We start from the raw sequence: 17,260 nt of genomic DNA, 5'->3' as shown, positions 1-17,260 counted from the left end.
GCTGTGTCATTTTGTAACCATTGTTACACCATTAAACAACTTGGGTGTGTCATTTTGCAACCATTGTTACACCATTACGCCAAGAGGCTGTGTCATTTTGCAACCATTGTTACATCAGTACACAACAAGGCTGTGTCATTTTTCAACCATTGTTACATCATTACACAACTAGGCTGTGTCATTTTGCAACCATTGTTACATCATTATACAACGTGGCTGTGTCATTTTGTAACCATTGTTAAACCATTAAACAACTTGGGTGTGTCATTTTGCAACCATTGTTACACCATTACGCCAAGAGGCTGTGTCATTTTTCAACCATTGTTACACCATTACACAACTAGGCTGTGTCATTTTGTAACCATTGTTACACCATTACGCCAAGAGGCTGTGTCATTTTGCAACCATTGTTACATCATTACACAACAAGGATGTGTCATTTTGTAACCATTGTTACACCATTACACAACTAGGCTGTGTCATTTTGCAACCATTGTTACATCATTACACAACAAGGCTGTGTCATTTTTCAACCATTGTTACATCATTACACAACTAGGCTGTGTCATTTTTCAACCTTTGTTACATCATTACACAACTAGGCTGTGTCATTTTGAAACCATTGTTACATCATTACACAACTAGGCTGTGTCATTTTGCAACCATTGTTACACCATTACACAACCAGGCTGTGTCATTTTGCAACCATTGTTACATCATTACACAACTAGGCTGTGTCATTTTGCAACCATTGTTACACCAATACACAACTAGGCTGTGTCATTTTGCAACCATTGTTACACCATTACACAACTAGGCTGTGTCATTTTGCAACCATTGTTACATCAGTACACAACAAGGCTGTGTCATTTTTCAACCATTGTTACATCATTACACAACTAGGCTGTGTCATTTTACAAACCATTGTTACATCATTACACAACTAGGCTGTGTCATTTTTCAACCATTGTTACACCATTACACAACTAGGCTGTGTCATTTTGTAACCATTGTTACACCATTACGCCAAGAGGCTGTGTCATTTTGCAACCATTGTTACATCATTACACAACAAGGATGTGTCATTTTGCAACCATTGTTACACCATTACACAACTAGGCTGTGTCATTTTGCAACCATTGTTACATCATTACACAACAAGGCTGTGTCATTTTTCAACCATTGTTACATCATTACACAACTAGGCTGTGTCATTTTTCAACCATTGTTACATCATTACACAACTAGGCTGTGTCATTTTGCAACCATTGTTACATCATTACACAACTAGGCTGTGTCATTTTTCAACCATTGTTACACCATTACACAACTAGGCTGTGTCATTTTGTAACCATTGTTACACCATTACGCCAAGAGGCTGTGTCATTTTGCAACCATTGTTGCATCATTACACAACAAGGATGTGTCATTTTGTAACCATTGTTACACCATTACACAACTAGGCTGTGTCATTTTGCAACCATTGTTACATCATTACACAACAAGGCTGTGTCATTTTTCAACCATTGTTACATCATTACACAACTAGGCTGTGTCATTTTTCAACCATTGTTACATCATTACACAAGTAGGCTGTGTCATTTTGCAACCATTGTTACATCAGTACACAACAAGGCTGTGTCATTTTTCAACCATTGTTACATCATTACACAACTAGGCTGTGTCATTTTGCAACCATTGTTACATCATTACACAACTAGGCTGTGTCATTTTGCAACCATTGTTACACCATTACACAACTAGGCCGTGTCATTGTGCAACCATTGTTACATCATTACACAACTAGGCTGTGTCATTTTGCAACCATTGTTACATCATTACACAACTAGGCTGTGTCATTTTGCAACCATTGTTACACCATTACACAACTAGGCTGTGTCATTTTGCAACCATTGTTATATCATTACACAACTAGGCTGTGTCATTTTGCAACCATTGTTACATCATTACACAACTAGGCTGTGTCATTTTTCAACCATTGTTACACCATTACACAACTAGGCTGTGTCATTTTGTAACCATTGTTACACCATTACGCCAAGAGGCTGTGTCATTTTGCAACCATTGTTACATCATTACACAACAAGGATGTGTCATTTTGTAACCATTGTTACACCATTACACAACTAGGCTGTGTCATTTTGCAACCATTGTTACATCATTACACAACAAGGCTGTGTCATTTTTCAACCATTGTTACATCATTACACAACTAGGCTGTGTCATTTTTCAACCTTTGTTACATCATTACACAACTAGGCTGTGTCATTTTGCAACCATTGTTACATCATTACACAACTAGGCTGTGTCATTTTGCAACCATTGTTACACCATTACACAACTAGGCTGTGTCATTTTGCAACCATTGTTACATCATTACACAACTAGGCTGTGTCATTTTGCAACCATTGTTACACCAATACACAACTAGGCTGTGTCATTTTGCAACCATTGTTACACCATTACACAACTAGGCTGTGTCATTTTGCAACCATTGTTACATCAGTACACAACTAGGCTGTGTCATTTTTCAACCATTGTTACATCATTACACAACTAGGCTGTGTCATTTTGCAACCATTGTTACATCATTACACAACTAGGCTGTTTCATTTTGCAACCATTGTTACACCATTACACAACTAGGCTGTGTCATTTTGCAACCATTGTTACATCATTACACAACTAGGCTGTGTCATTTTGCAACCATTGTTACATAATTACACAACTAGGCTGTGTCATTTTGCAACCATTGTTACACCATTACACAACTAGGCTGTGTCATTTTGCAACCATTGTTACATCATTACACAACTAGGCTGTGTCATTTTTCAACCATTGTTACATCATTACACAACTAGGCTGTGTCATTTTTCAACCATTGTTCCACCATTACACAACTAGGCTGTGTCATTTTGTAACCATTGTTACACCATTACGCCAAGAGGCTGTGTCATTTTGCAACCATTGTTACATCATTACACAACAAGGATGTGTCATTTTGCAACACTTGTTACACCATTACACAACTAGGCTGTGTCATTTTGCAACCATTGTTACATCATTACACAACAAGGCTGTGTCATTTTTCAACCATTGTTACATCATTACACAACTAGGCTGTGTCATTTTGCAACCATTGTTACACCATTACACAACTAGGTTGTGTCATTTTGCAACCATTGTTACATCATTACACAACTAGGCTGTGTCATTTTGCAACCACTGTTACATCATTACACAACTAGGCTGTGTCATTTTGCAACCATTGTTACACCATTACACAAGTAGGCTGTGTCATTTTGCAACCATTGTTACATCATTACACAACTAGGCTGTGTCATTTTGCAACCATTGTTACATCATTACACAACTAGGCTGTGTCATTTTTCAACCATTGCTACACCATTACACAACTAGGCTGTGTCATTTTGTAACCATTGTTACACCATTACGCCAAGAGGCTGTGTCATTTTGCAACCATTGTTGCATCATTACACAACAAGGATGTGTCATTTTGTAACCATTGTTACACCATTACACAACTAGGCTGTGTCATTTTGCAACCATTGTTACATCATTACACAACAAGGCTGTGTCATTTTTCAACCATTGTTACATCATTACACAACTAGGCTGTGTCATTTTTCAACCATTGTTACATCATTACACAACTAGGCTGTGTCATTTTGCAACCATTGTTACATCATTACACAACTAGGCTGTGTCATTTTTCAACCATTGTTACATCATTACACAACTAGGCTGTTTCATTTTGCAACCATTGTTACATCATTACACAACTAGGCTGTGTCATTTTTCAACCATTGTTACACCATTACACAACTAGGCTGTGTCATTTTGTAACCATTGTTACACCATTACGCCAAGAGGCTGTGTCATTTTGCAACCATTGTTGCATCATTACACAACAAGGATGTGTCATTTTGTAACCATTGTTACACCATTACACAACTAGGCTGTGTCATTTTGCAACCATTGTTACATCATTACACAACAAGGCTGTGTCATTTTTCAACCATTGTTACATCATTACACAACTAGGCTGTGTCATTTTTCAACCTTTGTTACATCATTACACAACTAGGCTGTGTCATTTTGCAACCATTGTTACATCATTACACAAAAAGGCTGTGTCATTTTCCAACCTTTGTTACATCATTACACAACTAGGCTGTGTCATTTTGCAACCATTGTTACATCATTACACAACTAGGCTGTGTCATTTTGCAACCATTGTTACACCATTACACAACTAAGCTGTGTCATTTTGCAACCATTGTTACATCATTACACAACTAGGCTGTGTCATTTTTCAACCATTGTTACACCATTACACAACTAGGCTGTGTCATTTTGTAACCATTGTTACACCATTACGCCAAGAGGCTGTGTCATTTTGCAACCATTGTTGCATCATTACACAACAAGGATGTGTCATTTTGTAACCATTGTTACACCATTACACAACTAGGCTGTGTCATTTTGCAACCATTGTTACATCATTACACAACAAGGCTGTGTCATTTTTCAACCATTGTTACATCATTACACAACTAGGCTGTGTCATTTTTCAACCATTGTTACATCATTACACAACTAGGCTGTTTCATTTTGCAACCATTGTTACATCATTACACAACTAGGCTGTGTCATTTTTCAACCATTGTTACACCATTACACAACTAGGCTGTGTCATTTTGTAACCATTGTTACACCATTACGCCAAGAGGCTGTGTCATTTTGCAACCATTGTTGCATCATTACACAACAAGGATGTGTCATTTTGTAACCATTGTTACACCATTACACAACTAGGCTGTGTCATTTTGCAACCATTGTTACATCATTACACAACAAGGCTGTGTCATTTTTCAACCATTGTTACATCATTACACAACTAGGCTGTGTCATTTTGCAACCATTGTTACACCATTACACAACTAGGCTGTGTCATTTTGCAACCATTGTTACATCAGTACACAACAAGGCTGTGTCATTTTTCAACCATTGTTACATCATTACACAACTAGGCTGTGTCATTTTGCAACCATTGTTACATCATTACACAACTAGGCTGTTTCATTTTGCAACCATTGTTACACCATTACACAACTAGGCTGTGTCATTTTGCAACCATTGTTACATCATTACACAACTAGGCTGTGTCATTTTGCAACCATTGTTACATCATTAATCAACTAGGCTGTGTCATTTTGCAACCATTGTTACACCATTACACAACTAGGCTGTGTCATTTTGCAACCATTGTTACATCATTACACAACTAGGCTGTGTCATTTTGCAACCATTGTTACATCATTACACAACTAGGCTGTGTCATTTTTCAACCATTGTTACACCATTACACAACTAGGCTGTGTCATTTTGTAACCATTGTTACACCATTACGCCAAGAGGCTGTGTCATTTTGCAACCATTGTTACATCATTACACAACAAGGATGTGTCATTTTGCAACCATTGTTACACCATTACACAACTAGGCTGTATCATTTTGCAACCATTGTTACATCATTACACAACTAGGCTGTGTCATTTTGCAACCATTGTTACACCATTACACAACTAGGCTGTGCCATTTTGCAACCATTGTTACATCATTATACAACGTGGCTGTGTCATTTTGTAACCATTGTTACACCATTAAACAACTTGGGTGTGTCATTTTGCAACCATTGTTACACCATTACGCCAAGAGGCTGTGTCATTTTGCAACCATTGTTACATCAGTACACAACAAGGCTGTGTCATTTTTCAACCATTGTTACATCATTACACAACTAGGCTGTGTCATTTTGCAACCATTGTTACATCATTATACAACGTGGCTGTGTCATTTTGTAACCATTGTTAAACCATTAAACAACTTGGGTGTGTCATTTTGCAACCATTGTTACACCATTACGCCAAGAGGCTGTGTCATTTTTCAACCATTGTTACACCATTACACAACTAGGCTGTGTCATTTTGTAACCATTGTTACACCATTACGCCAAGAGGCTGTGTCATTTTGCAACCATTGTTACATCATTACACAACAAGGATGTGTCATTTTGTAACCATTGTTACACCATTACACAACTAGGCTGTGTCATTTTGCAACCATTGTTACATCATTACACAACAAGGCTGTGTCATTTTTCAACCATTGTTACATCATTACACAACTAGGCTGTGTCATTTTTCAACCTTTGTTACATCATTACACAACTAGGCTGTGTCATTTTGCAACCATTGTTACATCATTACACAACTAGGCTGTGTCATTTTGCAACCATTGTTACACCATTACACAACCAGGCTGTGTCATTTTGCAACCATTGTTACATCATTACACAACTAGGCTGTGTCATTTTGCAACCATTGTTACACCAATACACAACTAGGCTGTGTCATTTTGCAACCATTGTTACACCATTACACAACTAGGCTGTGTCATTTTGCAACCATTGTTACATCAGTACACAACAAGGCTGTGTCATTTTTCAACCATTGTTACATCATTACACAACTAGGCTGTGTCATTTTACAAACCATTGTTACATCATTACACAACTAGGCTGTGTCATTTTTTCAACCATTGTTACACCATTACACAACTAGGCTGTGTCATTTTGTAACCATTGTTACACCATTACGCCAAGAGGCTGTGTCATTTTGCAACCATTGTTACATCATTACACAACAAGGATGTGTCATTTTGCAACCATTGTTTCGCCATTACACAACTAGGCTGTGTCATTTTGCAACCATTGTTACATCATTACACAACAAGGCTGTGTCATTTTTCAACCATTGTTACATCATTACACAACTAGGCTGTGTCATTTTGCAACCATTGTTACACCATTACACAACTAGGCTGTGTCATTTTGCAACCATTGTTACATCATTACACAACTAGGCTGTGTCATTTTGCAACCACTGTTACATCATTACACAACTAGGCTGTGTCATTTTGCAACCATTGTTACACCATTACACAAGTAGGCTGTGTCATTTTGCAACCATTGTTACATCATTACACAACTAGGCTGTGTCATTTTGCAACCATTGTTACATCATTACACAACTAGGCTGTGTCATTTTTCAACCATTGCTACACCATTACACAACTAGGCTGTGTCATTTTGTAACCATTGTTACACCATTACGCCAAGAGGCTGTGTCATTTTGCAACCATTGTTGCATCATTACACAACAAGGATGTGTCATTTTGTAACCATTGTTACACCATTACACAACTAGGCTGTGTCATTTTGCAACCATTGTTACATCATTACACAACAAGGCTGTGTCATTTTTCAACCATTGTTACATCATTACACAACTAGGCTGTGTCATTTTTCAACCATTGTTACATCATTACACAACTAGGCTGTGTCATTTTGCAACCATTGTTACATCATTACACAACTAGGCTGTGTCATTTTTCAACCATTGTTACACCATTACACAACTAGGCTGTGTCATTTTGTAACCATTGTTACACCATTACGCCAAGAGGCTGTGTCATTTTGCAACCATTGTTGCATCATTACACAACAAGGATGTGTCATTTTGTAACCATTGTTACACCATTACACAACTAGGCTGTGTCATTTTGCAACCATTGTTACATCATTACACAACAAGGCTGTGTCATTTTGTAACCATTGTTACACCATTACGCCAAGAGGCTGTGTCATTTTTCAACCATTGTTACACCATTACACAACTAGGCTGTGTCATTTTGTAACCATTGTCACACCATTACGCCAAGAGGCTGTGTCATTTTGCAACCATTGTTACATCATTACACAACAAGGATGTGTCATTTTGTAACCATTGTTACACCATTACACAACTAGGCTGTGTCATTTTGCAACCATTGTTACATCATTACACAACAAGGCTGTGTCATTTTTCAACCATTGTTACATCATTACACAACTAGGCTGTGTCATTTTTCAACCTTTGTTACATCATTACACAACTAGGCTGTGTCATTTTGCAACCATTGTTACATCATTACACAACAAGGCTGTGTCATTTTCCAACCTTTGTTACATCATTACACAACTAGGCTGTGTCATTTTGCAACCATTGTTACATCATTACACAACTAGGCTGTGTCATTTTGCAACCATTGTTACACCATTACACAACTAAGCTGTGTCATTTTGCAACCATTGTTACATCATTACACAACTAGGCTGTGTCATTTTGCAACCATTGTTACACCATTACACAACTAGGCTGTGTCATTTTGCAACCATTGTTACATCAGTACACAACAAGGCTGTGTCATTTTTCAACCATTGTTACATCATTACACAACTAGGCTGTGTCATTTTGCAACCATTGTTACATCATTACACAACTAGGCTGTTTCATTTTGCAACCATTGTTACACCATTACACAACTAGGCTGTGTCATTTTGCAACCATTGTTACATCATTACACAACTAGGCTGTGTCATTTTGCAACCATTGTTACATCATTACACAACTAGGCTGTGTCATTTTGCAACCATTGTTACACCATTACACAACTAGGCTGTGTCATTTTGCAACCATTGTTACATCATTACACAACTAGGCTGTGTCATTTTGCAACCATTGTTACATCATTACACAACTAGGCTGTGTCATTTTTCAACCATTGTTACACCATTACACAACTAGGCTGTGTCATTTTGTAACCATTGTTACACCATTACGCCAAGAGGCTGTGTCATTTTGCAACCATTGTTACATCATTACACAACAAGGATGTGTCATTTTGCAACCATTGTTACACCATTACACAACTAGGCTGTGTCATTTTGCAACCATTGTTACATCATTACACAACAAGGCTGTGTCATTTTTCAACCATTGTTACATCATTACACAACTAGGCTGTGTCATTTTGCAACCATTGTTACACCATTACACAACTAGGCTGTGTCATTTTGCAACCATTGTTACATCATTACACAACTAGGCTGTGTCATTTTGCAACCACTGTTACATCATTACACAACTAGGCTGTGTAATTTTGCAACCATTGTTACACCATTACACAACTAGGCTGTGTCATTTTGCAACCATTGTTACATCATTACACAACTAGGCTGTGTCATTTTGCAACCATTGTTACATCATTACACAACTAGGCTGTGTCATTTTTCAACCATTGTTACACCATTACACAACTAGGCTGTGTCATTTTGCAACCATTGTTACATCATTACACAACTAGGCTGTGTCATTTTGCAACCATTGTTACATCATTACACAACTAGGCTGTGTCATTTTTCAACCATTGTTACACCATTACACAACTAGGCTGTGTCATTTTGTAACCATTGTTACACCATTACGCCAAGAGGCTGTGTCATTTTGCAACCATTGTTGCATCATTACACAACAAGGATGTGTCATTTTGTAACCATTGTTACACCATTACACAACTAGGCTGTGTCATTTTGCAACCATTGTTACATCATTACACAACAAGGCTGTGTCATTTTTCAACCATTGTTACATCATTACACAACTAGGCTGTGTCATTTTTCAACCATTGTTACATCATTACACAACTAGGCTGTGTCATTTTGCAACCATTGTTACATCATTACACAACTAGGCTGTGTCATTTTTCAACCATTGTTACACCATTACACAACTAGGCTGTGTCATTTTGTAACCATTGTTACACCATTACGCCAAGAGGCTGTGTCATTTTGCAACCATTGTTGCATCATTACACAACAAGGATGTGTCATTTTGTAACCATTGTTACACCATTACACAACTAGGCTGTGTCATTTTGCAACCATTGTTACATCATTACACAACAAGGCTGTGTCATTTTTCAACCATTGTTACATCATTACACAACTAGGCTGTGTCATTTTGCAACCATTGTTACACCATTACACAACTAGGCTGTGTCATTTTGCAACCATTGTTACATCAGTACACAACAAGGCTGTGTCATTTTTCAACCATTGTTACATCATTACACAACTAGGCTGTGTCATTTTGCAACCATTGTTACATCATTACACAACTAGGCTGTTTCATTTTGCAACCATTGTTACACCATTACACAAGTAGGCTGTGTCATTTTGCAACCATTGTTACATCATTACACAACTAGGCTGTGTCATTTTGCAACCATTGTTACATCATTACACAACTAGGCTGTGTCATTTTGCAACCATTGTTACACCATTACACAACTAGGCTGTGTCATTTTGCAACCATTGTTACATCATTACACAACTAGGCTGTGTCATTTTGCAACCATTGTTACATCATTACACAACTAGGCTGTGTCATTTTTCAACCATTGTTACACCTTTACACAACTAGGCTGTGTCATTTTGTAACCATTGTTACACCATTACGCCAAGAGGCTGTGTCATTTTGCAACCATTGTTACATCATTACACAACAAGGATGTGTCATTTTGCAACCATTGTTACACCATTACACAACTAGGCTGTGTCATTTTGCAACCATTGTTACATCATTACACAACTAGGCTGTGTCATTTTGCAACCATTGTTACACCATTACACAACTAGGCTGTGCCATTTTGCAACCATTGTTACATCATTATACAATGTGGCTGTGTCATTTTGTAACCATTGTTACACCATTAAACAACTTGGGTGTGTCATTTTGCAACCATTGTTACACCATTACGCCAAGAGGCTGTGTCATTTTGCAACCATTGTTACATCAGTACACAACAAGGCTGTGTCATTTTTCAACCATTGTTACATCATTACACAACTAGGCTGTGTCATTTTGCAATCATTGTTACATCATTATACAACGTGGCTGTGTCATTTTGTAACCATTGTTACACCATTAAACAACTTGGGTGTGTCATTTTGCAACCATTGTTACACCATTACGCCAAGAGGCTGTGTCATTTTTCAACCATTGTTACACCATTACACAACTAGGCTGTGTCATTTTGTAACCATTGTTACACCATTACGCCAAGAGGCTGTGTCATTTTGCAACCATTGTTACATCATTACACAACAAGGATGTGTCATTTTGTAACCATTGTTACACCATTACACAACTAGGCTGTGTCATTTTGCAACCATTGTTACATCATTACACAACAAGGCTGTGTCATTTTTCAACCATTGTTACATCATTACACAACTAGGCTGTGTCATTTTTCAACCTTTGTTACATCATTACACAACTAGGCTGTGTCATTTTGCAACCATTGTTACATCATTACACAACTAGGCTGTGTCATTTTGCAACCATTGTTACACCATTACACAACCAGGCTGTGTCATTTTGCAACCATTGTTACATCATTACACAACTAGGCTGTGTCATTTTGCAACCATTGTTACACCAATACACAACTAGGCTGTGTCATTTTGCAACCATTGTTACACCATTACACAACTAGGCTGTGTCATTTTGCAACCACTGTTACATCAGTACACAACAAGGCTGTGTCATTTTTCAACCATTGTTACATCATTACACAACTAGGCTGTGTCATTTTGCAACCATTGTTACATCATTACACAACTAGGCTGTGTCATTTTTCAACCATTGTTACACCATTACACAACTAGGCTGTGTCATTTTGTAACCATTGTTACACCATTACGCCAAGAGGCTGTGTCATTTTGCAACCATTGTTACATCATTACACAACAAGGATGTGTCATTTTGCAACCATTGTTACACCATTACACAACTAGGCTGTGTCATTTTGCAACCATTGTTACATCATTACACAACAAGGCTGTGTCATTTTTCAACCATTGTTACATCATTACACAACTAGGCTGTGTCATTTTGCAACCATTGTTACACCATTACACAACTAGGCTGTGTCATTTTGCAACCATTGTTACATCATTACACAACTAGGCTGTGTCATTTTGCAACCACTGTTACATCATTACACAACTAGGCTGTGTCATTTTGCAACCATTGTTACACCATTACACAAGTAGGCTGTGTCATTTTGCAACCATTGTTACATCATTACACAACTAGGCTGTGTCATTTTGCAACCATTGTTACATCATTACACAACTAGGCTGTGTCATTTTTCAACCATTGCTACACCATTACACAACTAGGCTGTGTCATTTTGTAACCATTGTTACACCATTACGCCAAGAGGCTGTGTCATTTTGCAACCATTGTTGCATCATTACACAACAAGGATGTGTCATTTTGTAACCATTGTTACACCATTACACAACTAGGCTGTGTCATTTTGCAACCATTGTTACATCATTACACAACAAGGCTGTGTCATTTTTCAACCATTGTTACATCATTACACAACTAGGCTGTGTCATTTTTCAACCATTGTTACATCATTACACAACTAGGCTGTGTCATTTTGCAACCATTGTTACATCATTACACAACTAGGCTGTGTCATTTTTCAACCATTGTTACACCATTACACAACTAGGCTGTGTCATTTTGTAACCATTGTTACACCATTACGCCAAGAGGCTGTGTCATTTTGCAACCATTGTTGCATCATTACACAACAAGGATGTGTCATTTTGTAACCATTGTTACACCATTACACAACTAGGCTGTGTCATTTTGCAACCATTGTTACATCATTACACAACAAGGCTGTATCATTTTTCAACCATTGTTACATCATTACACAACTAGGCTGTGTCATATTTCAACCATTGTTACATCATTACACAAGTAGGCTGTGTCATTTTGCAACCATTGTTACATCATTACACAACAAGGCTGTGTCATTTTCCAACCTTTGTTACATCATTACACAACTAGGCTGTGTCATTTTGCAACCATTGTTACATCATTACACAACTAGGCTGTGTCATTTTGCAACAATTGTTACACCATTACACAACGTGGCTGTGTCATTTTGCAACCATTGTTACATCAGTACACAACTAGGCTGTGTCATTTTGCAACCATTGTTACATCATTACACAACTAGGCTGTGTCATTTTGCAACCATTGTTACACCATTACACAACTAGGCTGTGTCATTGTGCAACCATTGTTACATCATTACACAACTAGGCTGTGTCATTTTGCAACCATTGTTACATCATTACACAACTAGGCTGTGTCATTTTGCAACCATTGTTACACCATTACACAACTAGGCTGTGTCATTTTGCAACCATTGTTATATCATTACACAACTAGGCTGTGTCATTTTGCAACCATTGTTACATCATTACACAACTAGGCTGTGTCATTTTTCAACCATTGTTACACCATTACACAACTAGGCTGTGTCATTTTGTAACCATTGTCACACCATTACGCCAAGAGGCTGTGTCATTTTGCAACCATTGTTACATCATTACACAACAAGGATGTGTCATTTTGTAACCATTGTTACACCATTACACAACTAGGCTGTGTCATTTTGCAACCATTGTTACATCATTACACAACAAGGCTGTGTCATTTTTCAACCATTGTTACATCATTACACAACTAGGCTGTGTCATTTTTCAACCTTTGTTACATCATTACACAACTAGGCTGTGTCATTTTGCAACCATTGTTACATCATTACACAACAAGGCTGTGTCATTTTCCAACCTTTGTTACATCATTACACAACTAGGCTGTGTCATTTTGCAACCATTGTTACATCATTACACAACTAGGCTGTGTCATTTTGCAACCATTGTTACACCATTACACAACTAAGCTGTGTCATTTTGCAACCATTGTTACATCATTACACAACTAGGCTGTGTCATTTTGCAACCATTGTTACACCATTACACAACTAGGCTGTGTCATTTTTCAACCATTGTTACACCATTACACAACTAGGCTGTGTCATTTTGTAACCATTGTTACACCATTACGCCAAGAGGCTGTGTCATTTTGCAACCATTGTTATATCATTACACAACAAGGATGTGTCATTTTGCAACCATTGTTACACCATTACACAACTAGGCTGTGTCATTTTGCAACCATTGTTACATCATTACACAACTAGGCTGTGTCATTTTGCAACCATTGTTACACCATTACACAACTAGGCTGTGCCATTTTGCAACCATTGTTACATCATTATACAACGTGGCTGTGTCATTTTGTAACCATTGTTACACCATTAAACAACTTGGGTGTGTCATTTTGCAACCATTGTTACACCATTACACCAAGAGGCTGTGTCATTTTGCAACCATTGTTACATCAGTACACAACAAGGCTGTGTCATTTTTCAACCATTTTTACATCATTACACAACTAGGCTGTGTCATTTTGCAACCATTGTTACATCATTATACAACGTGGCTGTGTCATTTTGTAACCATTGTTACACCATTAAACAACTTGGGTGTGTCATTTTGCAACCATTGTTACACCATTACGCCAAGAGGCTGTGTCATTTTGCAACCATTGTTACATCAGTACACAACAAGGCTGTGTCATTTTTCAACCATTGTTACATCATTACACAACTAGGCTGTGTCATTTTGCAACCATTGTTACACTATTACACAACTAGGCTGTGTCATTGTGCAACCATTGTTACATCATTACACAACTAGGCTGTGTCATTTTGCAACCATTGTTACATCATTACACAACTAGGCTGTGTCATTTTGAAACCATTGTTACACCATTACACAACTGGGCTGTGTCATTTTGCAACCATTGTTACATCATTACACAACTAGGCTGTGTCATTTTGCAACCATTGTTACATCATTACACAACTAGGCTGTGTCATTTCTCAACCATTGTTACACCATTACACAACTAGGCTGTGTCATTTTGCAACCATTGTTACATCAGTACACAACAAGGCTGTGTCATTTTTCAACCATTGTTACATCATTACACAACTAGGCTGTGTCATTTTGCAACCATTGTTACATCATTATACAACGTGGCTGTGTCATTTTGTAACCATTGTTACACCATTAAACAACTTGGGTGTGTCATTTTGCAACCATTGTTACACCATTACGCCAAGAGGCTGTGTCATTTTGCAACCATTGTTACATCAGTACACAACAAGGCTGTGTCATTTTTCAACCATTGTTACATCATTACACAACTAGGCTGTGTCATTTTGCAACCATTGTTACACCATTACACAACTAGGCTGTGTCATTGTGCAACCATTGTTACATCATTACACAACTAGGCTGTGTCATTTTGCAACCATTGTTACATCATTACACAACTAGGCTGTGTCATTTTGAAACCATTGTTACACCATTACACAACTGGGCTGTGTCATTTTGCAACCATTGTTACATCATTACACAACTAGGCTGTGTCATTTTGCAACCATTGTTACATCATTACACAACTAGGCTGTGTCATTTCTCAACCATTGTTACACCATTACACAACTAGGCTGTGTCATTTTGTAACCATTGTTACACCATTACGCCAAGAGGCTGTGTCATTTTGCAACCATTGTTACATCATTACACAACAAGGATGTGTCATTTTGTAACCATTGTTACACCATTACACAACTAGGCTGTGTCATTTTGCAACCATTGTTACATCATTACACAACAAGGCTGTGTCATTTTTCAACCATTGTTACATCATTACACAACTAGGCTGTGTCATTTTTCAACCATTGTTACATCATTACACAAGTAGGCTGTGTCATTTTGCAACCATTGTTACATCATTACACAACAAGGCTGTGTCATTTTCCAACCTTTGTTACATCATTACACAACTAGGCTGTGTCATTTTGCAACCATTGTTACATCATTACACAACTAGGCTGTGTCATTTTGCAACCATTGTTACACCAATACACAACTAGGCTGTGTCATTTTGCAACCATTGTTACACCATTACACAACTAGGCTGTGTCATTTTGCAACCATTGTTACATCAGTACACAACAAGGCTGTGTCATTTTTCAACCATTGTTACATCATTACACAACTAGGCTGTGTCATTTTGCAACCATTGTTACATCATTACACAACTAGGCTGTTTCATTTTGCAACCATTGTTACACCATTACACAACTAGGCTGTGTCATTTTGCAACCATTGTTACATCATTACACAACTAGGCTGTGTCATTTTGATACCATTGTTACATCATTACACAACTAGGCTGTGTCATTTTGCAACCATTGTTACACCATTACACAACTAGGCTGTGTCATTTTGCAACCATTGTTACATCAATACACAACTAGGCTGTGTCATTTTGCAACCATTGTTACATCATTACACAACTAGGCTGTGTCATTTTTCAACCATTGTTACACCATTACACAACTAGGCTGTGTCATTTTGTAACCATTGTTACACCATTACGCCAAGAGGCTGTGTCATTTTGCAACCATTGTTACATCATTACACAACAAGGATGTGTCATTTTGCAACCATTGTTACACCATTACACAACTAGGCTGTGTCATTTTGCAACCATTGTTACATCATTACACAACAAGGCTGTGTCATTTTTCAACCATTGTTACATCATTACACAACTAGGCTTTGTCATTTTGCAACCATTGTTACACCATTACACAACTAGGCTGTCTCATTTTGCAACCATTGTTACATCATTACACAACTAGGCTGTGTCATTTTGCAACCACTGTTACATCATTACACAACTAGGCTGTGTCATTTTGCAACCATTGTTACACCATTACACAACTAGGCTGTGTCATTTTGCAACCATTGTTACATCATTACACAACTAGGCTGTGTCATTTTGCAACCATTGTTACATCATTACACAACTAGGCTGTGTCATTTTTCAACCATTGCTACACCATTACACAACTAGGCTGTGTCATTTTGTAACCATTGTTACACCATTACGCCAAGAGGCTGTGTCATTTTGCAACCATTGTTGCATCATTACACAACAAGGATGTGTCATTTTGTAACCATTGTTACACCATTACACAACTAGGCTGTGTCATTTTGCAACCATTGTTACATCATTACACAACAAGGCTGTGTCATTTTTCAACCATTGTTACATCATTACACAACTAGGCTGTGTCATTTTTCAACCATTGTTACATCATTACACAACTAGGCTGTGTCATTTTGCAATCATTGTTACATCATTACACAACTAGGCGGTGTCATTTTTCAACCATTGTTACACCATTACACAACTAGGCTGTGTCATTTTGTAACCATTGTTACACCATTACGCCAAGAGGCTGTGTCATTTTG

Source organism: Lissotriton vulgaris, unplaced genomic scaffold (genome assembly GCF_964263255.1).
Source record: "Lissotriton vulgaris unplaced genomic scaffold, aLisVul1.2 SCAFFOLD_627, whole genome shotgun sequence".
Lineage (NCBI taxonomy): Eukaryota > Metazoa > Chordata > Amphibia > Caudata > Salamandridae > Lissotriton > Lissotriton vulgaris.
This window is presented reverse-complemented; position numbering follows the sequence as displayed.